At 58.9% G+C, this 22,682-nt stretch overlaps 1 long non-coding RNA gene across 2 annotated transcripts; it reads left to right on the top strand.

Annotated features, from left to right (window-relative positions):
- The first annotated feature begins 1,828 nt into the window (after positions 1-1,828).
- LOC110349627 (uncharacterized) lies at positions 1,829-21,956 on the top strand. 2 transcript variants are annotated; one of them, XR_002395732.2, is made up of 3 exons: positions 1,829-19,184; positions 20,552-21,649; positions 21,740-21,956. It is a non-coding gene; the product is annotated as an uncharacterized LOC110349627 (long non-coding RNA). The 2 variants fall into 2 exon arrangements; XR_002395731.2 differs by having other exon boundaries at positions 1,829-20,144.
- The last annotated feature ends 726 nt before the right edge of the window (positions 21,957-22,682 follow it).

Genomic DNA, 22,682 nt, shown 5'->3' with positions numbered 1-22,682 from the left:
TCAAGCCCCGGGCCAGCCCAAGGAGGCGGGAACCCACGTGGCCAGCAGCCTCCAGGACAGGACCAGCGCTGTCATCTTCCAAGGCCAGTTGCTGAGTCCAGAATGGCAGTGATCTACTCACACTGAGAGCTGCAACCCTCTCGGTGACAGAGCATCCTGGCGCTGGACTCTTCCATGTGATCTTCCTGCAGATTCCTCGCTGCCAGAGGCTCAGGGCAGGACCAGACTGGGGCGCGGGTGCTGGCACTGCTCCTCTGCCTGGTCACTGCGCTGATGGGCAGGGGAGCTGTGGCCACAGGGCCCTGAGCCTTCTGGGTTTGCAGCATCTGAAGTTCTCATCCTCCCCACCCCATACTAAGCAGGGAAGCTAAGGTAGCACATACTCGCTTCTCCATAACCCACTGAAACCTGGCGAAGGTGCATAACCCCGGCCACCCCAGGGCAGCGCAGCAGCCTGGTCCTCAGGAGGGGCACAATGCGGGGGCGGGGGGGGCTCCTTTTCTGCGATGGTGGTGGCTGTGGCCGTGGCCATAATCAGTTTCCAAAGGCAGCTGTTTTGACAGCAGCAGCCGGGAGTTTCCCGATGTTCAGCTCACCGTGCCACCCTGTCTTGCTCTCTGTCGGGAGTTTTGATGAATACCGCGGTGAGCACCATGCAGGGGAGGAGGGGCCCAGAGTGGGGGCAGTTTGATAGGGAAGAGACAGTTCCGCGGAGCCCAACCCTGGGGCTGTGGAGCTAGGGATGGTGGCTGGGTCGGGGACGCGGCCTGGAGGCCACTGTGTCCCTACCCAGCCCTGGCTCCAAGCCAACAGCAGAAGGGAGCAGAAAAGCAAGCACTTGGCAACAATTAACTGCTAGGATGTGAAGAAAAATTGCTTTGAATATTAAAATTATAGATATAATACTATTAGGAGCATGATTCAGAGTTTATGAAAACATTATTTATATTGATTTATTCCCAGAGCCATCAAGACTCCTTGAAAATAATTAAAGTTGACATTTCCAATGCTGAAGCTAAATGTTGGTATCATTTAATGAAAATTACATGCTTGGGATGGGCTGTGCTCTGGAAAGCATTAAGCACCAACAAGGGCCCTAAGGCCCGTTACTAGCTCTCCGGGTCCCTAGCACCCCCAGGCCTTAGGCCCAGCCCCTGCCAACAGCCACCCAGGCCTCAGAGCGGACGGGAACAGCAAGGACCAGCAGCACTCCAGTGCGGGACTCAGCAGAGGCCAAGGGCCAGGGAGGCACAGGGCGGACACGGGAAGCTAGCCCAGGTCCCAGCGCTGCCTGGCGCCCTCACCAAGGCCAGGCAGGAAGAGAAAAATGGAGGGGAGACAAGGAAGAGAAGGCGGTGAGGGGACTGAGGGGGAGGGGAAGAGGGAAGGAGGGAGGCCTGGGAAGTTCCCGCTGTCCGTGATGGCAAAGCTGCCGCTCCAGCTTGGAAGCAGAGCTCGCCAGTCTCCTTTTTTCGGGAGGCAGCCCTCGGCCTGCCAGAACCTCATCGGCCCATGGCTTTATATGAGTCATTGTTTCCTTGCAGGGAGCTGCGCCCTTCTCCCCTCCCCTCCGCCCCATTTCTCCAAGCACACGGCTCAGCTGGCTTCTCATGAACACTCCTCCCTGACCGCCAAGTCGGAGGGCTCCTCCCAGATGCTGCTTGCAAACAGCACACGAGGACCCTTGGTGGGCAGTGAAATCAATTTCCCGGGCTGCGACCAGCATGACTAAACATATATTTATAATTTATATTATATATAACACATATTTATAATATACTATAGCGTGTAGTATATATCTCTCAGGCAGAATTCATCCAAGTGTATAACGAGTAGGTAAAGTTTCTATGAACCTTTATTTCAGGTATGTGCATGGATAGATGAGCCCTGTGTCATGTTTATTTTTTATGTTTTGTTTTTGGTTTTTTTTGGTACCGGGGATTGAACTCGGGTCCTTGCGCTTGCGCAGCAGGTGGCGAAACCACTGAGCTAAATCCCTGGCCCATGTTTATTTTTTAAAATGATTTGAAGGCTGCTAGTTGCTGCCCTAGGCTGTTGTGTGAATCTTTCCCACAGCAGGTTCTGAAGCGGTGGTGAACCCCGACATCTCTGTCAGTTTCTGATTCCAGGTGTGTTCCCAAGGGGTGGGGATGGAGTGAGGCATGGAGGAGTGGCCAGGTTAAGCTGCACACATGAGCACACGACCAGCAGAGACTCGGCATTTGTGTCTTACTTGTGTCTCTGGTGCAGGGACCTGGTTTTGTGCTCATTAAGCCTGTGCTTTAGTCAGCCTTCCCATTGCTGGGACAAAAGGTCTGACACCCACAACTTCAAGATTTATTTGCCTCATGGTTTCAGGGGATTCAGTCTATGGTTAGCTGACTCCAACATGACAGAAGAGTCTGGTAGATGAAAGTTGCTCAACCAGGCAGGAAGCAGAGAAAGCAAGAGCCAGAGAGAGAGAGAGAGAGAGAGAGAGAAAGAGAGAGAGGTCCCCTCCAAAGGTACTCGCCCAGTGACCACCAACCCCCAAGCCAGGCCCCACCTCCTAACAGCTATTCAGCTATGAACTCTCAATGAATGAATCCACTGCTGAGTATAGCACTCTATGACCTAATCACCATCTGAAAGCCCCACCTCTGAACACATGAGACTTTCAGGGGACTCTTAGATCCGGACCTTAACAGCCTGCAAACAATCAGCGCACCCACTCGATTTTATCTCCTTGGAAACTTATACCCCATTGCTGACAGGGACCCTGGGGAGGGCGCTTCAGGGTAGAGAGTTCACTGCAACAGTGCCCGCAGTCCTTCCAGGCGGGAGTGTCCACTGAGTCCCACGGCCAGGCCACGGGACCACACAGGGAACTAAATGTGATGAAGGCTCAAGGAGGTTCTGGCAGCTGTGGAGGCTCAGAGGAGGGAAGGAAGGGGGCATGGACATTCCTGGCACATGACCCTGCCCGACACAAGGGCCCAGAGTGGAGTATGAGACACCACTCCGAGCTCACAGTAGGACTTCAGTCCCAGCACCCAGGGCAGGGAGGGGAGGAGACGCTCCGGCAGCAGCTACCCACAGCTGGCAGAGGTATAGCCAGGTTGTGGTGGAAACCAGTGTCTGTGAGGTGGTCAGGCCTGTGGATCAAGTCACTGCCCTGGAGGAAGGGTTTTGCATGATACAGGCGCTCCTCCCTGAAGGCTCCATGACAGTCAGAGGAGCCCACAAAGGCGAGCCATGCACCCACTCAGAACACTTTAGTTCCTCCCCAAGTTTCCTCCTCCTCTAGCTGATTGGTGCCCTGGACATAGGGTGTCCAGTGATTGGATCGGGAGTAGTCACGTGACCTGTATCTGTCCAATCAGTGTGTATCTCAGGACATTGGCTAGGAATCCTGGGACTAACGCCCTCTTCCCTGAAGAACAAAAACCTGAAAGCGCAGAGACCCCCGAACTCTAGGAACCATCTTTGCAGTGGCAGGGCAACCCCAAACGATATCAGCATGGGGACCATGGAAAACCCTTAGGCAGGGCCCCTCACAATCCAGGGGAGGCTTGGAAGCCTTACTCCTGTTGCTGCAGGCCCAGGCTCCAGGGCTTGCCCCATTTTGAGACCCATAGGAGTAAACCACCCCACCCTCCCGCCTGATCCAGTTGCCAGTTGGCCTAGGGTTCTTTTGCTCCCGATGTCACCAGATGACAGGAGGTAACCAGCCGCCACTGTCTGCTGCCAGCTTGTGCTGGACACTGTAGGTCAACTCTACCAGGTGCCACTGGCGGTGGCCTCTGGATGGAGCTCTTCGCGCTGACAGCTCCTCGTGTTTACTGCTTTCTTTTGGGACAAGGCTCTGTCCACTCCGCTCTGTGAAAGTCCCAAGTAGATCTACAGGACTTTGGGGGCCCTCAGCACCCGAGAATGAATCAGGAGGGGATTACAGGAAGGCCAGGGCCTCTCCTCGGGAATGGGTGAGTAGCGGGAGGGAGCGTCCTAGACCAGCGGGGCAGGGCTCCGATAGCAGCTGCGGGCCCGGGCCCAGTCAGAGGGCAGGGCGGGAGCTTGCCTGAGTGTTGGTGTGTGGAGGACCGGAAGTGGGGAGTGGGGGGCGCCACACGCCTGTCCGGCCGCACCCACGTCAGAGTGGAGGGTGGCGGCTTGATAGCCAGGGGGACACCAAAGCAAGTTGTCCCCGTCCAGGGGAGGGGTGAGGGGAGCAAAGGGAAGCCCCTTCCAGCTCGCATGGGAAAAACAAGAGTCAGGCGCTTCTCATCGACCTCATTCCCAAGGATGGGAAGAGCTGGCACACCGGGCTGCTTCCCTGGCTAAGTCCAGTCACCCCACCTGGCATCTCTGCCATGCTAGACAAGCCGCCCCAGGAAGGAAGTCCAAGGCCGGATCTCCAGGGGGTGGTCAGGTCCTGATAGCAAGCTGGAATGTGGGAATGATGACGAAGGGACCAGGGCCGCCTAACCTCCCTGAGGAAACTGCACTATAGGCCGGGAGGCTTGGGTTTCAGTCCTGGCTCTCCCATCAGCTCACTGAGGCCCGGGGCAGCTCCTTCCCTTCGACTGGTCCAGAGAGGACTCGGGAGTTAGATGACAGGCATCTTTGCAAGCTGATCTCTTGGGTGGTGTTCACAAAAGTTATGTGAAAAAGGCTTCCGCATGTGTCCAGGTGCCACTAGCGTGAGAGGCACTGCACGGGACTTGTGTCTGCAAGTGTTGCGTGGGGGCGAGACCAGATGTGGACACGCACCCTTCAGGAACAGAAGGGCGGAGTGGGGTGCTTGGGAGCCAGCAACCGTGGCATCGACTTTCTGATTCAGCAGGTGGCTTCCTGGCTTGGCGGTTTCCTCGATGTGGCAGACACAGTGCAGTTCTGGAGCCAACAGCCGGGGGGCACTTCTCTCCCCTGCAGCTTTCTCTGTGCCAGAGAGGCGACAGATCTCTTGGCAATGCAGTGCTGCAGGGAGCTTCAGGAATCACTCCTGGAAGCTCGACCAAGAGTGTTTGTTTCCTCAGCCCTTCTGACGAGTCCATCAGCCAATATCCTGTAAGAAATCCCTTTCTGCTTAAACTAGCTACACAGACATGGGCTCTGTCTGTCGGCTGGAACTGTGAGTGGTACCGGGAGTCACGACACAGGGGGAACCCACCCATCCGCTCTCCTGGCTCCACAGAGGGGGCAGCATGCATGCCCTCTGGGGGGTCTGAGACCTCCAGGGCTCTGGTCTTCAGGAGGTTCCTAGGGGACAGCTGAGCACCAGCTCTGCCCAGGGGCTGTGGCAGCAAGATGGACCCCAGGCCAGGGGGAAGGACCGATGAAGACGGGCTCTGCTGGGCAAGGTGGAAGGGTTCTTAGCTGCAGGCCACACAGTGCCACAATTTTTATGTAGGCCAAAAAAGGGGGGACTTATAAAGGGGCCTAGATCATTCACAAACCACTGGACGAGCCAAGGGAACAGACTTAGCAGAGCTGCCCCACACCCCAGAAGTGGGCGCCAGAGGAGTGCTCACCTCAGCTGCCCCAGAAGTTGTAAGATCCGGAAGCTGCCATTAGGCATCCAGTGCCAGCACTGGCTCTAGGAAAATGGGCACCTCAACCCTGTCCTCCCTTCCCACTTAACTCAGTCCCAAACCCAAACCTTTGTGATGGGATTGGTTGAATTTCAACAGGTCAGGGCCCCAAGGGAAGATGGGAAATGTAGTTTTGGCTTCCCAGCCTCCCAGGGCAGAAGGGGAAGCAGGGTAGAGAGGAGGGGAGTGGAGTGAGCCACCAGCTGTACTCACCACACACCTTCCACTCTGCTGAGAAGGCAGGTTGGAATTCCACCTTTGGAGGACAGGAAGTTAAGAGGTGAGTTGGGGACTGGATGGCCAAAGAGAATGACAAACATCACCTCCACACCCCAAAGCCAAGATCAGTTGGTGGGCAGGGCCTGCGTGGCTGTCCCCCCACCCTACCCTGTCTGGGAGACTCTTCTACCCAGACTGCGGGAGGGACTCCCTGCTCGTCTTCCCTGCCCTCTTCTGCCCTGGTGCCAGCATCCTGGCTGGCACGTCGTGGGTGTTGGCTAAATGGTTGTGGATTAAGGCGAACGTGTGTGTGGTTAATCCTCGCGGCTCCCGTCAACACAGCTCGGGGTTTGCCTGGCGCAGGGGCCCAGCCTGTGCTCCATCCAGAAACGCTGCGGAGAGCCAGAAGGGCCGGCCTCCGCGAGCTCCCGTCAGCTGTCACCGAGACCTTAGGGACGGGAGATGGCTCTGGTGTCGGGGCAGGAGAGGGAGGAGAAATAATCATACAAAGAGCAGCTGCCACTGGCCGGGCACAGTGGGGCAGAGCACTCTCCAGCCGGAGTCCAGCTGCCAGGGCCTGTGTCCACCACCTGCACTGGCTCAGCCCTGGGCGAGGCCTCCTCCCTCATGTAGGGGGGATGAACACACAGCCGCTTCCATCAGTTCAGGGCCACTCAGCGCTGTCTCGAGGCCGAGCAGCCTCACCCCAAGTTTGTCACCCATGGGTGGGGGGAACGGGCAGCTCTGGTCCTCCACGGCCGACCGAAGGGCTTCCGGGAGGTGCTGCCAACCCTGGGCTGAGCCCTTCCAGACCTTTCCTTTCTTAGGGTGCAACATGAATAACACAATGCATCCCCTGAGGCGAGTGCATGTTCATCATCGAGTGTTGATGAATGGGCTGAGCCCACCCCCCAGCAAGACATCGCCCCAGAAGCTGGCCCCACACAGCTCCCTCGAGCCCCTCCCCAGCCAGTAGCCCCCAACTCCCACCCCCATCAGCCACCATGGGCTGAGCCCCCCGAAGATTACCGGGGAGCAGGAGCTGAGGAAGTGCCCCCTGGAGAAAAGAAAATTAAAACAACACCGAGCTTCCTCTAACCCCAGACAGAATGGCCACCATCGAGAAATCAAACAACAGATGCTGGGCAGGCTGTGGGGCCTTGGCAGTGCTCCCTCCCGGGGTCCCCACCGCAGGGCTGCAGGACTCCTCGCCCCTTCCCACCCCAGCCCTCAGCTCTCTGGCCCCTGATGGCTTGGTCAGAGCAGAGGAGATGTGCCCAGCCTCACCCTGAAAATGAGTGTCACCCAGCACCTACACCTCGGCTTCCCTTCGAGGCCTCAGGACGTCCTGGGCCGTCAGCCCTGGCTCCTGCCTGTCCGCCTCGATGACATCCTGTGTCCTCCTGGCAGAAAGCAGGCAGCCTGTCCGCACCAGCGAGCTGGCCCCGAGTTCCCAGACTCCACCCTCCCGCCAGGGGCCCTGGAGCAGACCGGCCTCTCTGTGACAGCCTCCGCAGCCCGCACCCCAAAGGCCCCAGGCCCCCCAGCACAAAGTGCGCCTCCCTCTGGCCTGGCCCAGCACCAGGCTGCAGTGGGCCTGGAGGGGTGAGGCCAACGGCCTCAGGAACCTCCCCTGCTCCCTCCCTCCAGGGCCGCCCACCAGGGCTGTTCCCCGGCCACTCATGGCCTCCCTGCAATAGAAAGCAGCCTTCACAGAAAGAAACTGAGGTCCAGTGTGAGGACATCCTCCCTCAGGCCTCCCCCGGACTTCACCCCTGTCCCCAACACTCTCTCCTCCCTGCCCTCCTCTGCTGGGGCCTTGGTGGCCTCGAGTCCTCCCTGACTCCTGGGGGTCTCCTCCCAGCCCTGCTCGGGACCCCATTCGGCCTCTAACCAGCTGTGCTGCGGAGGCAGGATCACAGCCTCCCTGATCCTATTCACACCTTTGTACCCCAGGATGCCTGCCTTGCCCTGCAGCCCTGGAGCATGCCTTGTGGGTCAAAGGTCGCCAGGGACAGGAATGAGTCGCAGCCACAAAGCTCCCTGCAGACATCCAACAGAAAGATGACAAATCCTGGACTCTCAAAGTGACAGCCCAGCCCTGTTGGCCTGGCTGGCCCGGTGTCGTTCACATTTGAACGCCATTTGTCCACTTCACCACCCGAGTGCCAGCTCTTCCCACGTCACCCTGGCATCTGGCGTTGGAGTCCTTGGACTCTGGACAGCGGGAGGCTCCTCCTGACAGGGAGACTGCACTGCTGACAGCACCTGGCACTCACAGTGGGCAGGGGCAGAGCAGCCGGGGAGGACGCGCCCGCAGTGCTGGCCAGCCCGGCTGTGGCAAACCCAGGCTCTGAGGCAGCCTCATCCTCTGTCCTCCCTGCACCCCACCTCGCCCTCCTGTGCCCCTGGGACCTTGGGAATATTTAACCACCTGTTAAATGATTTATCCCGTTGAGGCTGCAGGGCTCAGGGCATCTCACGGGCCTCCTCGAGAATTAACTAGAGCCATAAATCAAAGCGACGCCTGAGAAATTCCCAGCTGCTTCAGACAGCGGGCAGCGACTCCAGCCCAGACGGGGGAAATGGCATTTGGAGGGCGGGGTGGCATTGAGGATGGAGAGGCCAGAAGGCTGTCTGGGGCCGCCCAAGGGCCAGCCGAGAGGGGCAGCGGGCCAAGGACGCTGAGCTTCGGGGGCCATGTCTGGAGGGACCACGGCACAGGCCTGCTCCGTGGTGCTCCGTGCAGGCGCCATCTTAACTCCCCTCACATGTGCCGGGCTCCACAGTCGCCAAGGAGCTCTCCCACCAGTTGTTGGATCTGATTTCCTAACCGCGCAGGGGGGCTGCTTGGTGGACAGATCCAGCAGGGCCGAGCGGAGGGTCCAGGCGTCCGCGGGCAGGGAGCGTGGCAAGCAGGTGGCAGTCCTCATCTGTGACAGCCCAGGCAGGAGCGGACAAGCATGGCTAGACCCAGCGACCGGACAGTAACGGGGGCCGGGCACCACAGCAGAAGGCCCAGGCCGGGCTACGCTCAGATTTCAGGGTGTGGGGAGGGTAGGACTCACAGATGCTGTGCCTCATCACTGAGCTCGTGCACAGCCTGGTAGGTCCCTTTAACCCCATTTCACAGAAAATCAAACTGAGGTCAAGAGACCTGGGTGTGGTCACACAGCCAGCAGCTGTCAGAGCCAGGACTGAACCCAGCTAGTCCGGCGTCAGTCTCTGCTGTTCCTCACATTGCCAGGTCTGCTAACGATGGGAACCGAGTCCTACTGGGCACCCGGGTTGCCTGCGTGCTGCCCCGGGCCCTGCTGCAGCTCTGCTGTGGTCCTGACCACTGCTCAGGAGGCGGCTCTCCCATTCCTCCCCCTGACAGCAGGGGACCCCAGGCCCAGCCCTCAGCCCCTGCACCCAGCACATGGCGCCTCCCGCCTCCACGCAGGTGGCTTGGGGACAATGGTTCCCAGCAGTGGGACCTTGGGCAGGCTTCGTGAGAGAATGTACAGCCCGTGCTCCTGCCCAGGGCACGGCGTGCTGAGTGAGGAGCCGGACAGGGCCCCAGGAATCCATGGGCCCCACGAGGGCTGCTGGGCGTCTGGCCACTGCCGGCTCCGGGCGAGGTCTGGGGCCAAGCCTGGCTGCCTCCCTCCAGGGTCACCCAGGGGTCCCCACTCCTGAAAGCAAAAGCTGAGGCCCCTGCAGCCAGGGCCTCCCCACAGGCTCAGGGTCCCTTGAGCAGGGCGCTGTGCTGCAAGGGAGCCGTGTCCGTCTGCAGCCACCGCTCATCCCCATAGCCTTGGGGGGTCCTGCAAGCGCCAGCGTCGGGCACCTGGATTCCATCTTCCAGATGCTTCACCCCAAAAGCAGAATGAAAATCCCTTCTCCGTTCACAAGCCCCACCCAGTTCACGACTGGGAAAATCCCAAACATGCAGGGAGTGGGGACAGCAAAGGCCTCCCAGAGGCTGCCAGGCTGCCCACCGAGCAGAGCACGGGCGATGCCACTGAGGCGCTTGTGTGTGGCCCCAGGACCGGAGAGGTGGCCTTGGGCCAGCCTGGCTACATTACCCACCCTGGCCCCAGCCTCCCCGCTCCGGGCCAGAAACCCCATCCGCAGCCCACCCCAAGCCTCAGGTCCTTCACCCCACCAGGCACATCAGAGGGAGGGCCCCACGGTCCCCGCACAGTGGTGCAGCCGGCAGGGTGTGTCGGGGCCCCAGGCTCCTGGGCTGCTCTCACCACCCTCTTACCTACTCCCACTCTCCCTCTCCGCTCCCCCATCAGGTCCTTCCCATTCTGGGCCTCACTTTCTCTGGCCAGATCCCAGCTGGTCCTGACTCAGAATGTCAGGGGCAGAGGCCTTCAGGACCCATGGTCACCCCCAGTGAGAAGCCTGAGGCCACAGGGACAAGCGGAGCACCCTCCCCGACACAAATCCCAACCCTGGCCCCAGGTGTCCTCCCTGCTCTGGATGAGACCGGAGCCCTGGTTCTGCCCCAGCTCCAAGCCACACCTGCATCCCTAGGAAGTGGGGTCCTTATCTCCCAGCCGTCAATGCTCCAGCCCTGGCCCGAGGGCAGCAGAGCCCCTGGGAAGGGGGTGAGGTGCGGAGAGGTCAGGTGGCTTCTCTGACCTCACATAGAATGGAAGGTGTGGGCAGGATGGCACCACCTCGGACCCCGGGCACGCCTCTGCCAGTACATGGCCTGGTGGGGCCTGGACAGGTGGGCAGCTGTTACTTCCCATTCTGCAGACAAGAACACTGAGGCCCGGGGCAAAGCCCAAGGCCTCCCATCAGCTCAGCAGCAGAGCATAGCATCAGCCCAGTTCTGGGCCAGGTCCCCAGGCCTCGCCGTTGCCCACCCTGCCTCCCCCGCTGCAGGGGCTGAGCAGTAGAGGCAGGGATAAAGCAGGCAACCGCACAAGAGTAGGCAGCAGGACAGCAATTCCTGGCCCTCATCGCTAGAGAAGGGCTGGAGGCATGGCCCAGCCCAGGGTGGCCAACCCAACCCAGGGCCCTGACTAGGAAGGAAGCTGCCAGCCCGGGACACCCCACTCATCAACAGAGGACTTGGTCACATGGGTGAGCTGCCCCACACGCTGGTTTCCCCTCGTAGGATGGGTCCCTAGAGCCGCCTAAGGAGTTGCAAACACTCAATCCCCAGCCCGAAGCTGCAGCCCATTAGGAGCCCCCAGATGTCGTACCCTCTTCTGCCCACAGCACCCTGCCTCTAGCAAGGGTCACCAGGGGGCAGCTCCCCTCTCCGCCCGCCACCTGCCTCTACTGACCCACAAATTGCTGGGGCCTCCACTCAGTTCCTGAGTCCCGGGATGCAAATACTGACACACTGAGTCCTCAGGAACCTTCTGGAAGGCCTGTTGGCCCTGTCCACCCCTGCATCACTCTGTGGCCCACACAGTGTGCCTGGACAGGCCCAGGGCTTGGAGGGTCCCGGGTCACAGGACCTGCCAGAGGGGTGAGGAAAGTCCCCCAGGGTGGGCGGGGTGGACATCGGTCAGTCTGGGAGTGCAGGGCTCAGGGCCCAGAGGATGAGAAGCTGGGGTTCCCCTGGCCGGCAGAGGGGATCCCACTGGGAGAAGACACATGGCCAGATGGCAGAGGGAAGGCGCCAGCTGGAGCCTCCGCTGGGAAAATGAATTAAAGTTTCAATTAGCACCAGCCTTCCCTGTTGGCTCCAAAGGGCGCCTGGGCCCGGCTGCCCTGCCCCAGCCAGGAGCTAATAACTCAGCCTCCAGTGAACTGGGCAGGGAGACAGCCAGATCCACCTCCTGCATCCGTGTCCTCTGCCTGCCTGCCTGCCTGCCGGGCAGAAGGGAAGCTGGGGCCCCTGGGGGCCCCTCGTCCACCTGGAATCTCATACAGGCAGCTGGAGGTGGGAGGGCACAGTGCCCTTGCCCTGGGGATGGGGTATCCAGAAAGCGAGGAATTGGGGTGCTGGCAGGGAGGGCGGGAAGGCACCAAGACGTCTGATTTCCCCTCACTGCGCTGGGCACTGCGTGGTACTGGGGACCCAGGCCCTGCCCACCAGGATCCCATGGTCACCTGGGGGTGGAGCAAACACAGACACAGAAGGGCCAGCCCGGGGCTCTGTGGCAGCAGTGGACGCCAGCAGCCCCTCTGTGCTCACCGCGGGAGAGCGGCTCAGCGGCTCAGGGTCCCACAGCCCCTCTTCTTGTTCCAGGGGTAAACAGTCCACAGCCCAGAGAGGGCAAGTGACTGGCCTGAGATCACACAGTTCCTGGGGGCCAGGCCAGGACCCCAGAAAGGATGTGTCTCCCCATGCCGAACAAACGCACTGAGGCCTAGGGAGTCACCTAGTTGGGACAGATGGAGCCCTCCCAGGCCCACCCTGTGCCCCGAGAAAGGCTGCCCTCCGGGGGCCTTTCCCAGGGTGAGCTGGCCCAAGTCCCACTCGGCCTTTCTTACTGAGCAAGCTCCACAGAGCAGCCGCCTCAGCCTGCCTCAGGCATAGCTTCCTCCTGCTGCTCTCACCCCCATCTGCGGCCAGGACCCCCGGCCCTTCCGCCAGCACCAGCCGGCCAGACCCGTGGAGCGTGGTTCTCACACAGCCTGCCATGGCCACACACATGGCCAGGGAGCTTGTGACCCTGGCCTGATGAATCAGAATCTCTGGCGGTGCTCACAGGGGTCTGCACTTTAAAATAAGCTCTCTGGGGGTTTTCCCCAAACTTGTATTACTGAGCACATAGATATAGAAATGTGTAAAAGCCATAGATGAGCTGCCTGATGCATTTTTGTGAATTGCACATCTGTTTCATCTACATCCGGGTCAAGCAGTGGAATCTAATAACCCCTTCCAGGGCCCTGCCTCTCCGAGCAGTGCGGGCACCCTGATGTCCACCAACCATCTGTCTTTGAACTGCACGTGTATGAAACTGCCCACACGCTGTGTCTGGCTTGTTCTGCTCCACACTGTGAGGTTCATTCCTTCCCTTCTGTGTGGTGTGGCTCATGTGTTCCCTGACACCATTCCAGCCTCCAGCTGCACCACGCTCCCTGTGCACCCTGCTGTGGGTGGGCAGCAGGCTCTTTCTGGTGTGGGAAATCCAAAAGAAGGCTGCTGGGAAGACCCATCCCTACAACACCTGTGCACCTTCCGAATGGGGACGTGTCTCTGAGTTGTGATGCACACAAAGAGTGTTTAAACTTTTAAAACTTATTACAGAAAAAGACATATTGTCATTAATCCCCATTGACCCCCGCCCCCCAACCTGGAGACACTCATCCCATCCTCCTTGCCACTTTCTGAAGCAGTTCCGGCAGTCCTCGTTCATGAGTGTCTTTAGCTGCTCTGCTGTGGCTGCCTCGATGTCCTGAATCAATTCAAAGCCTTTACCTTTCCTGGTCATGTTGACTCTGGGGAAGAGCTGGGAGTTGCACAGCACCAGATCTGGTGAGTAAGGCGGTGGAAACACACCATAATATCTTCACAAGCCTGCCTCCAGTTAGATGGCGCTCGGCAGCAGTGTTCCCCATATTTTTGATCACACCTCATAAAGACCCTGGAGAAAGAGGACTTCCAGAACTGCTTCAGAAAGCAGCAAGGATGGGATCAGGGTTGCAGGGGGGGGGGGGCAGGGAGACTCATGACCATGTATCTTTTAGTGTGTGATACATTTTTCAAACATTTCACTCTACAACACCTCATAAGAATGGGATCCTTTGTTGGGCCCAGGCTCAGTGACACCGCTGAACAACTTTCTGGCGAGGCTGTGCCAACGTAGACCTCAAATACTCCCGGTTCGAGCTGGCACACATGCCCAGCAGGTCCTGGCGCCTCTGTCCTCTCCTCGTGGCCACTAGGCCAGGGGCGGTAACATCACCGATGCATCACTCCCATGGCCCCGAGAACTAACTGAACATTTTCTTGGGTTTCCTGGCTACTCGGTCCGTGTGGGCAGCTTCTTTTGAGAAATGCCTGTTCAGATCTTTTGCCATTTTAAAAATCAGATTCTGTCTTTTTCTCACTGATTCATAGTTCGCTATAAAGTTCAACATATATGTACAGTTCTTTATGTATTCTAGTTCTTGTCCATTCTTGGATATATATTGCTAATATCTCCTTCAACTTGGTGTCTTGCCTTTTTACTCCTAATAATGTCTTTTGATAAATGGAGGCTTTAATTTTAAGATAACTGAATAATCAACATTTTTCCTTTGAGGGTCACATCTGCAGTGTGCTGTGCCCAGGTGTCTTCACGCACATGGGATGTCAAGGGTCAGGTGGGGTCCTCGCTACTGCCACCCTCATGACCTTCCTTAGGCACAGGGGCTCCGTGTGCCAAGCACTGGCCCTGCCTCGGGCCCCTCTCACGTGACAGACACCCGTGGCACCTGCCCGGCCTGTGTTCCTACCGTGCCATGTTTGCTGGGAGCATTCCCAGGACCAGTGGCCCAAGGTGTGGCCCAGACCAGACCGGTGCCCAACAGAGGTGCTGGGGGAAGGAGCAGAGCCTTAGCGAGCAGAGCCCATCTCTGTCCTGCAGACCTGGACTGAGACCTTGGGGAGCCAGGAGCTGGGGCTCCGGGAGCACAGAAGGAAGGCACAGTGTGGCCCGAAGCAGACGGAGAGGGGCAGGCAGAGGTTCGAGGGGAAGAGATGAGGGGTGAGTGTGCAGGCTGCCCACTATCACTCCTCCCGGCCGAGTGGAGTGGCCCCTGCATGGTGTCCCTGGGACACACAGCACTGTTCCTGTCCCCCTTGGTCTAATGTGAATCCTGTCATTGACACAGAGCCTCATCTGAGAAATCAGCACCCAAACCCTCGGAGCAATGGCTTCTTTCCTTTCTAGGCAAGAAGAGAGGAAGGCCTGAGAGAGGGAAAATGCTTTCCTAATCGCAAGGCGGCAGAGAAGGGGCTCAAAATCGGCCTCCTTCTCTGTCACGGAGCTGTGCTGATGCTGACGTTTCCCAGAGTGCATTCCGTGAGGCGCTGAGCTCAGGAAATGGGCTCCTTGAAAACTGATCACAAAAGAAGGCGTTTGGTTCCCTGGCCAAGCTCTGGGGCCCATGAAGCAAGGCACTCGCCGCGGCGGGGTTTCCCAGGGCCTGTGGACAGATGTGTCCCAACTGGGATCCACAGCACGCAGTTTCCTTACTTCACTGGGGAGCCCCTGCTTGCATTTGATGGCTGCTTTGGGGAAAATGCACTCAGGGTGTCCCTGGGGGGGGGGGTGCCCTGGACAGAGCGCGGAAAGTGTCTTCCGAGGGCACAGGGGCCCTTGTCAGGTATGTGGAGGGGAGAAGTGGGTTCACGTCTCCTTCCTGAGGGTCTGAGCAGCATGCAGCCCCTGTGCCGGGCCCATGCCCCCGAGAAGTCAGTCCTGGCCCAGAGCAACTAAGCTGGCCCAGCTGCAGGCGGAACCGGCCACCATCACTGCAGGACCCTGGGCTCCCCACCCAGAAGGAGGGAGACCCAGAAGGGACAAAAGGACAGGAGGCACCTGGAGAGGAGCTGAGAGAAGGGAAGGGCGGGGATGGAAGTGGAAACGGACAGGCGGCCGAGAGAGCACAGTGTGAAGGTGGCCCGGTGCCACCTACCGGGGAGCTGGCAGCGCTCTTGGGCCCCTCCCCAGCCTGAGGGACCAGGGGGAGAGGGCACAGGGAGCGTGGGGTGTCGCGGGCCACCAGCCCTTGGGGCAGGGCCAGGTCTGAGGGGCCCCACCGCTGCGCTGCTCTGCGCCGAGCTTCTGCAGTACCGGAAGCACGTGGCGGCCACAGGGCAGGTCTGGGACACGGCTGTGGGCAGCAAATGGGGAGGAAGGGAGATGAATCACGGGGAGATGATCAGCAGAGAGGAGCCCAAAAGAGCAGTGGAGAGGAGCCAGGCGGAAGCACACGGCACCACCCCCAGATCTCAGCTCAGCACAGCCCACCCGGGAGACCGGCATGTCGCGACCCCTCCCCGCCCTGCCAGCTGCCACGTGGCTGGTGGGCGGCCCGTCTGCCTAGGAGATCAGCTAGGCAGCCCGCCTGGAGGTGCAGCCCTCCCTCCGCACAAGCCAGCAGTGTGGCTAGGAGGTTGAGAGCATAAATCAATGCGGGTGGAGGAGCCCTTGTGGAAATCACCCAGAGAGGGCGGGCAGCACGAGGGTCCTGGAGACAGCGCCCCACCCCCTGCTTTCTGTCGAGAGGCCATGGCCACCCATCCACGCGGCTGGAAGTGGGCGAGGACCGGAGGATTTCACCGGAAGGGGCCGGCCTCTCAGGCTCCCTCTCCTCTCAGGAAGGACGGTGTGTGTGCCTCGGTCTGTCCCTGATGGGTGGCCCTCAGAGCCCACTCAGACCTGCCGCCCCCAGCCCTCCCTCTCTCAGACACCAGTGTCCCCAGCTTCACGGGCTCTGACCCCAGTGAGTCCTGACTCCCTTAGTACCAGCCACTTCCCGGGGCCTGGCCTGGCAGGGACAGAGGGACAGAAGGACAGGAGATGAGGTCCTGGACCATGGCGGCCAGCACGAGAAAGTGATGTCTCAGCCTGGCCTTCCCTCCTGCTTGGAGGCAGTCACTGTAGATCAGAGGCTGCACTCGGCCGCTTACAGCTGCAATAGCAGAGGGCAGAGGTGAGACAGGGCTCCTGTTTCCCTGGAGAAAAGCCCAGTACCCGGCAGGCCTGGGTGGAGGAGGACAAGGCAGCTCCAAGGCCCTCTGAGCCCAGGTGTGGTAGGGAGAAGGTGCCCAGGCCGCGTGCCAGGGACGGCTCCCCGAAGGAAGAGGCAGGCAGCTGCGTCCTGAGAGACAATGCTGGCCCGGCCATTCGTGCTCAGCAGATTCCCGACACCCTCCACTGTGCTGTCCTCCCCATGGGGAGCTGAGTAGAGCGACAAGACGCAACCAGAAGAAGGCTCGTCCAGAGAGCCAGCACACATGAGTGAGGCAGTCAGGGAGGGCTTCCTGGAGGCGGGAGCCCAAGCAGAGCTTTAAAGGAAAGGAGGGGAGACTCGGACCCAATGGACCCCTCAAGCCCAGTCCTTCCTGGCCCCAGGACCTCTCCTCCTCCAACCGGCCTGGCAGGGTGAGTCCCACCTCTCCCTGTCCCGTTGTTCCATTCATGTCTGCTGTCCTCGCTGAGCTGCGGGCACGAGAGGTTTCTCAACACTGTGTCCCAGCAAATCCCCAGCCAGTGCTTCTGGAAAGAATGCATGAAAATCTGAACGAATGAATGACCCACCCTGACTTTTGTGGCCTGAAAGTGGGATGGGTGAGCCAAACATCATCGGCTCTGCACCCCAGCCGCTCCTCCCCCTTCTCCCCAGCCCCGGGCCTCCTGCAGCTCCTGGTCCGCCTGGCTGGGCACAGCGATCTGGCCCTGACAAGGTGAATTGTGGGTAGAGCCGCTGAACATGCTGCAGCTCCAGCTGCATAAAGAAAGGCTTATGTCTCCTCCTCTCCACATCTGGGCTCAGAGGGAAGAGGAGGAAGGAGCTCACCCGCCCTCTCCCCTTGGATTTGACATTTATCAGGCTACTTCCGGCTTTGTGTTTGCTCACCAGAGGAATTTCACACCTGTCTCCCCAGGGGTGCACATATTTACAAACTGAGAAACAGGCACGAGCCAAAACTTGCATGGCATTAGCAGAAACTGAGGCAGGAAATTGGCTGCTGGAATAACTGGGATTCTAAAGAAAGCAGGGGTTTCCTGCAAGGTAGGAGGAGTCCAGAGAAGACAACGGCCCATCTGGCTGGACTCTGGCTCCTGGAGGTGACACCTGGGACTCCACCCCGGACAGCAGGGGGACAGAGCTGCAGGAAAATTCCTACCACCTGAGAGCCCTGCCTCCAGTGCCAGGGGCCTGGCCCCAGCTTGGGAGAGCTGCATGCTCAGAGTGGGTCGGGCTGGATTTGGAACTGGGGCCTTGAGACCCCCATCTGAGGGCCGAGAGAGCAAAGCTGAGGTCGTGTAGGGACCTTAGCCCGTCCAGGCCCTGCTTATTCGCCCTCTGCCTGTTCCCCTGCCTGGTCCAGAGTATTCAGTGTGATGTCAGGTCTGGCTGCTGGGAGACCACACCATCCCCAGCACCTAGCCTGCTGAGCTATTTATCTACACCGGTCGCTTGCACCCCAGGGCTGGATGTGGGACCTGAACCCAGGCCTGCCCAGCGTGTCCTCTGCTGAGTCGCCCTCCCCAGACAGGAGCCAGGCGCCCCTTGGACTCCAAAGCAGGGATGTGGCCAGGGGGAGGGAAGCCATGGGAATCAGCACAGGGATGCACGGTCCTGTCACCAAGGCTGCATGTGCCCAAGGACCCCAGCACCGGAGCGGCCAGCTGCCCTGGTCCCGGGGCCCTTCGGGACCTGTTAGCCCAGTGCTCAGAGCCCTGACTGCCCCAAGGTGCGTCAGTGTCTTTACCCAGGGCCACCGAAGGGACAGAGAGGACCCACAGGGCCTCCGGGAGCCACTGGTGTGCTGAGCAGGCCAGGCCCCTGCCCCGCCCCTCGGGGATGGCGCCGAGCACAGGCTCTGGGACCAGCTCCCTCTGCCCCAGCAGAGCCCCGGACGTTGCTCCTCTCTGTGCCTCCATCTCCCGGTCTGTAAACACGGGCACATCAGTGGCTCACCTGTGCCTCGGGCCTGAGTGAGCTGGCCCCGAACCTGGCCATCTGCCTGGTCCATTCATGGCCACGCCTGTGCTGCTGCTGTCCCCACCCGCCCAGGGCACAGGTGCTGAGCCTGCCCAGCCTCTAGGGCAAGGAGATCAGGTAGGGCTGCCCACCGTGCTGGCTGCAGGCTCAGAAGTGTAACCTCAGCCTGGCCCGGTATCCCGGTCTGTGGTGGCCTTGGGGACAGGCAGGCAGCCCTGGCTGGGCAACCGGAGACCCTGGACCTCTGCTTGGGCTGGGCCTCTGGGGTACTAGCTTTAGGAAGGTGTGGGGGGCTGGAAATTGACCCTCTCTGAAAGGTGTTCAAGTCCCACACCCAGAGCTGTGAATACAACCTCACATCCAAAAGGACGACCTTCACCTTTTATAGCATCAGATGAGACTAAATTCTAGATCTTAAAAGGTTAAATGTATACTGCATCACCTTGGTGGGCCCTAAATGCCATGGAGAGTGTCCTAATAAGAGAGATTAGATGCCCAGAGAGGAGAGACTCGCCCCACGAGGAGCAGGTGACACGCAAACTGAGCAGAGTGAGATGCCACCACAAGCCAAGAAATACTGTCCATCAGCAGGATCTGAGAGAGGCAAGAAAGGATTCTTCTCTGGAGCTTCCAGAGGGAGCCTGGCCCTGCTGACACTTTGACTGTGGACTTCTGGCCTACAAAACTCTGAGGGAATACATTTCTGTCAATTGAAACCACAAAGTTTGTTACAGTATTTGTTCGGGGAGCCCCAGGAAATGAATATAGATGGTGAGTGCTGGAGCACTGGGAGCCACCTTACGGCGTGCGGAGAGGGTGTGCACGAGTCTTTGAAGGAGGGAGACAGTGGGGCAGGGAGCCGGGGAGGGCCCTGAGGGTGCTGGGTCGCCCGAAGGCAGCCTTCCCTGCCTGGTCTGCTCAGCAACACAAACCAGCACCTTCTTCTTCTTAAACCAGTTTGAACCGGTTTTCTGTCACTTGCAACCCAAAGAATTGTTTACTGCCCTCACCCAATAGTTATCATGTGCCTTAAAAACAGTTCAAATCTTTGACCCACCGGTCCCAGCTTTCTGCTCTAAGAAAACAATCTGTATAAGGACAGTCACGGTAGTGAGAAAAATGGAAACAGCGTTTCAGGCCAGGCACTCATAAACCACAGGCATCCTTAGGGGGGAAACTATGTCATGATTACAAACCAGGTTTTCACACTCATTATAAAACGGCAAGGAAAAGCAGGGCATTAAAATAACACATATACACCTATCCATAAATGCATGGGTTTCCGCACAAGGAGGGGATCTCCAGTTTTGAAACTTTTGCTTTAGATTATTTTTGGAGAACCTAAACATGACACATCCTTTTGAAACCCGGTGTGTACATTCCCCCACTTCCCTGAGCAGCCCCTTCCCTCTCCAAAGATAAGGTATTAGTCCCGTGTGTGCTCTGAAATATTCACTGCCCCGCGTGCATCCATAAGCAGTACCTCCCGTCATCGGTACATTTTTACATAGTGATACGCCTCGCAAGGCTGTCTGCCTCTCTGTTCTCTCTCAGCCAGGTGTGTCTGTGCACTCACTCCGCCCTGGTGGCCCTCACTCTAGTCCGTTAATTGTAACCGCTGCCGGGGATTCTGTTCCTGAGCACCCCTTCCCCTGGCGAACACAAGCTGAGAGGACGGACAGCATTTTTGGACTCCAACGTGCTGCCCTTCTCCCGCTTTTCCAGGACCGTGTGAGTCTGCGCCAGGGGCCTGCCCTGGGGGTGCAGTGAGCCCGGGCTCCTGTTCGCGGGGTGCCGCAGCCCCGGGCTCACGGTGCTGGCCCAGGCAGGAGGCGGACTGTGTCTCCCACGCACCCTCTGGGGCTCTTTCCACAAGCACCAGTCCCGTGGGCAGGAGATGCCAACCCTGGAGTGTTGGGTTTGTTTTGCTTTTTGGGTGCTTTGTTTCGTTTTGCTGTGCGGGGACAAAACGTGGGCCCTTTGTACTCAGCCACGTCCCCAGTCCTTCGACTATTTTTTAAATTTCGAGACAGCCCAGGGATCTCCTGCCTCAGCCTCCCAGAGGGCTAGGACTGCAGGCACGTGCTCCTGTCCCCGGCTTCAACAGTGTCCTAACAGCTTTCGCTTTCTCCCCACAGGAACGGAATGCGTCACTCGGGAGGTGGCCTGTCCTCCCGGCCTGGGTCTGGAAGTCTCCGCCGTGGCTCCCCACTTTCCCACCCTCCTCACGTTGCACTGCCAGGTGGTCTAGGCAGAGATCCCGCCTCCCGGGCAGCAGTGATTGGTCCAGATTTAGGCATGTGACCAAAGACAGGCCAATCAAAGCCCTTCCCCGGTGCGATGGTTAGAATCTGGCTTGTGCACTCTGAAATCCTGTTGGAGTTTAATCTGCGCAATGAGGAGGGTCTGCGGGGGAAATGTAATGGATTATGTGTTGCCAGGAGGAGCATCCAGGAGGTGGTAGGGATTGGATAAGGGTATTAAGATGGAACCCCTGTGATTGAATCCTGGGGCTCTATAAGGAGAGAGAGAGAGAGAGAGAGAGAGAGAGCAGGACACACACACGCACACTCACTCACTGTCCAGCCGCACGGTGCTCTGAGCCCCCTCTAAGAAGATAATCTGAGTAAGGACAGTCAGCCTGAGAAGCCATCAGCACATGTGGCCCTTTGGCCTCAGAGCAGAACCGTGAGCATGTAAAATAACCTTCTTCTCTATACCCGCTCGCTGTGTGGTCATCATGCTATTAGTGACAGAAAGTGGCCCGAGACACCTCAGGGTTTAAACTGGAGCTGGAGGAGGGTGGAGGTGGAAGAGAGCCACTCTGTCCTCCTGACCCTGAAGGTGCAAGGACCCCACAGCCAGCCAGACCTTGGGAGGGGAGGTGCGGAAGCTCAGAGGGGCCTGTGGTGAGCAGCTCTGACCTGCAAGAACTGCACAGCCTAGTGGGTGCAGGGGGCGGCCTGGCCAGAAATCTGCCCATGCCAGGGCTGCCAGCCCACAGGGGACACCCTGCCACAGACAAGTCAGTTCCTTCCTTCCTGTACTTTTCATTCATTTATATTCGGGGGGGCGGGTACTGGGGATTGAGCCCACAGCCTTCACACTGACTTATAACCCCAGCCCTCGTTTATTTTTTATTTTGGGACAGGGTCTCCTTAAGTCATTCAGTTGCCCAGGCCGGGATCCAATTTATGATCCTCCTGCCTCAGCCTCCCAGAGTGCTAGGATTACAGGTGAGTGCCACCGAGCCCTGCAGCAGCACTGTGGGAGGGGCTGGCAGGGTCCCCGGGGGGGCTTCCTCACCTCCTCGACTTCTCCCACAGGCTCCCTGGAGGCTGGGCAGAAGGCTCGGCTTAGGGAAGAACTTCAGCCAAATCAATTAGTGCTAAAACCCTTGAGCAAACACAGCTACTTTTGTCATCTTAGAGTGTTCTAACCTGAGCAGCAAAAGAAATTAAATTAAAAACGCAGGACTCCAGGGTCAGAGCCCTAGCCGGTCTTCTTGGTTTTTAATCTCCTATTAAACGATGTATCATCTGATGGCTTTTGTCGGCTTATTCAATGTAATGACCCGGGACACGTGGCCCGCCGAACTCCTCATCCTTCCACATGGCTGGCAGCCAGGGCAGCGACCAGCTTAAAACAGGGACGGGCAGGGCTGGGGACTTAGCTCAGTGGTTCTGCCGCCTACCCCCGCAAGTGCAAGGACCCGAGTCCAATCCCCGGTACCAACAAAACAAAACAAAACAACAAGGATGGGCATGCCGGCCGCAGTCATGGGGAACCCCAGGGGGCCACTGGGGACCTGGGGGGCAGGGCTGAACACAGGGCAGGGCAGGCAGGAGCCCTGGGGCCATCTGGGACCCCTCACATTGCAGAGGAGCCCCCGGGAGCCCCAACAGCACCTTCCCCAGTCACATCAAAGCCAGGCTTGGAACCCAGCTTCCTGGACACCCAGCCCCCCGGAAAGGTACTGGGCCTGGCTCGGGGAGAGTGGCCCTCAGCTCTGCCCTCGTCCTCTGGGTTTATGGACCGCGGCCAGAAGGTGGGATTAGAAGGAGGGTCCATCTGCATCTCTGGGAGATCCTGGGGTGATGGGAGAGACCATTCCCTTGCTGGGGGACCTCCTCGTGCAATGAGGGGACACCTGTCCCCAGGGAGCTCCCAGTGTGGAGACGCCTCCAAGTTCAGATGTGAGTGGCAAAAAAAATTACTTCCATATTGTGGCAGGAACAAGAGAGGGGGCTTGGAGTTGGCACTGGGTTC

Source organism: Heterocephalus glaber, unplaced genomic scaffold (assembly GCF_053883595.1).
Source record: "Heterocephalus glaber isolate CG9 unplaced genomic scaffold, H.glaber_assembly_v1.0 deba00001141, whole genome shotgun sequence".
Lineage (NCBI taxonomy): Eukaryota > Metazoa > Chordata > Mammalia > Rodentia > Bathyergidae > Heterocephalus > Heterocephalus glaber.
Note: the sequence above shows the minus strand (reverse complement) of the source record. Positions and strands in the feature narration are given on the sequence as shown.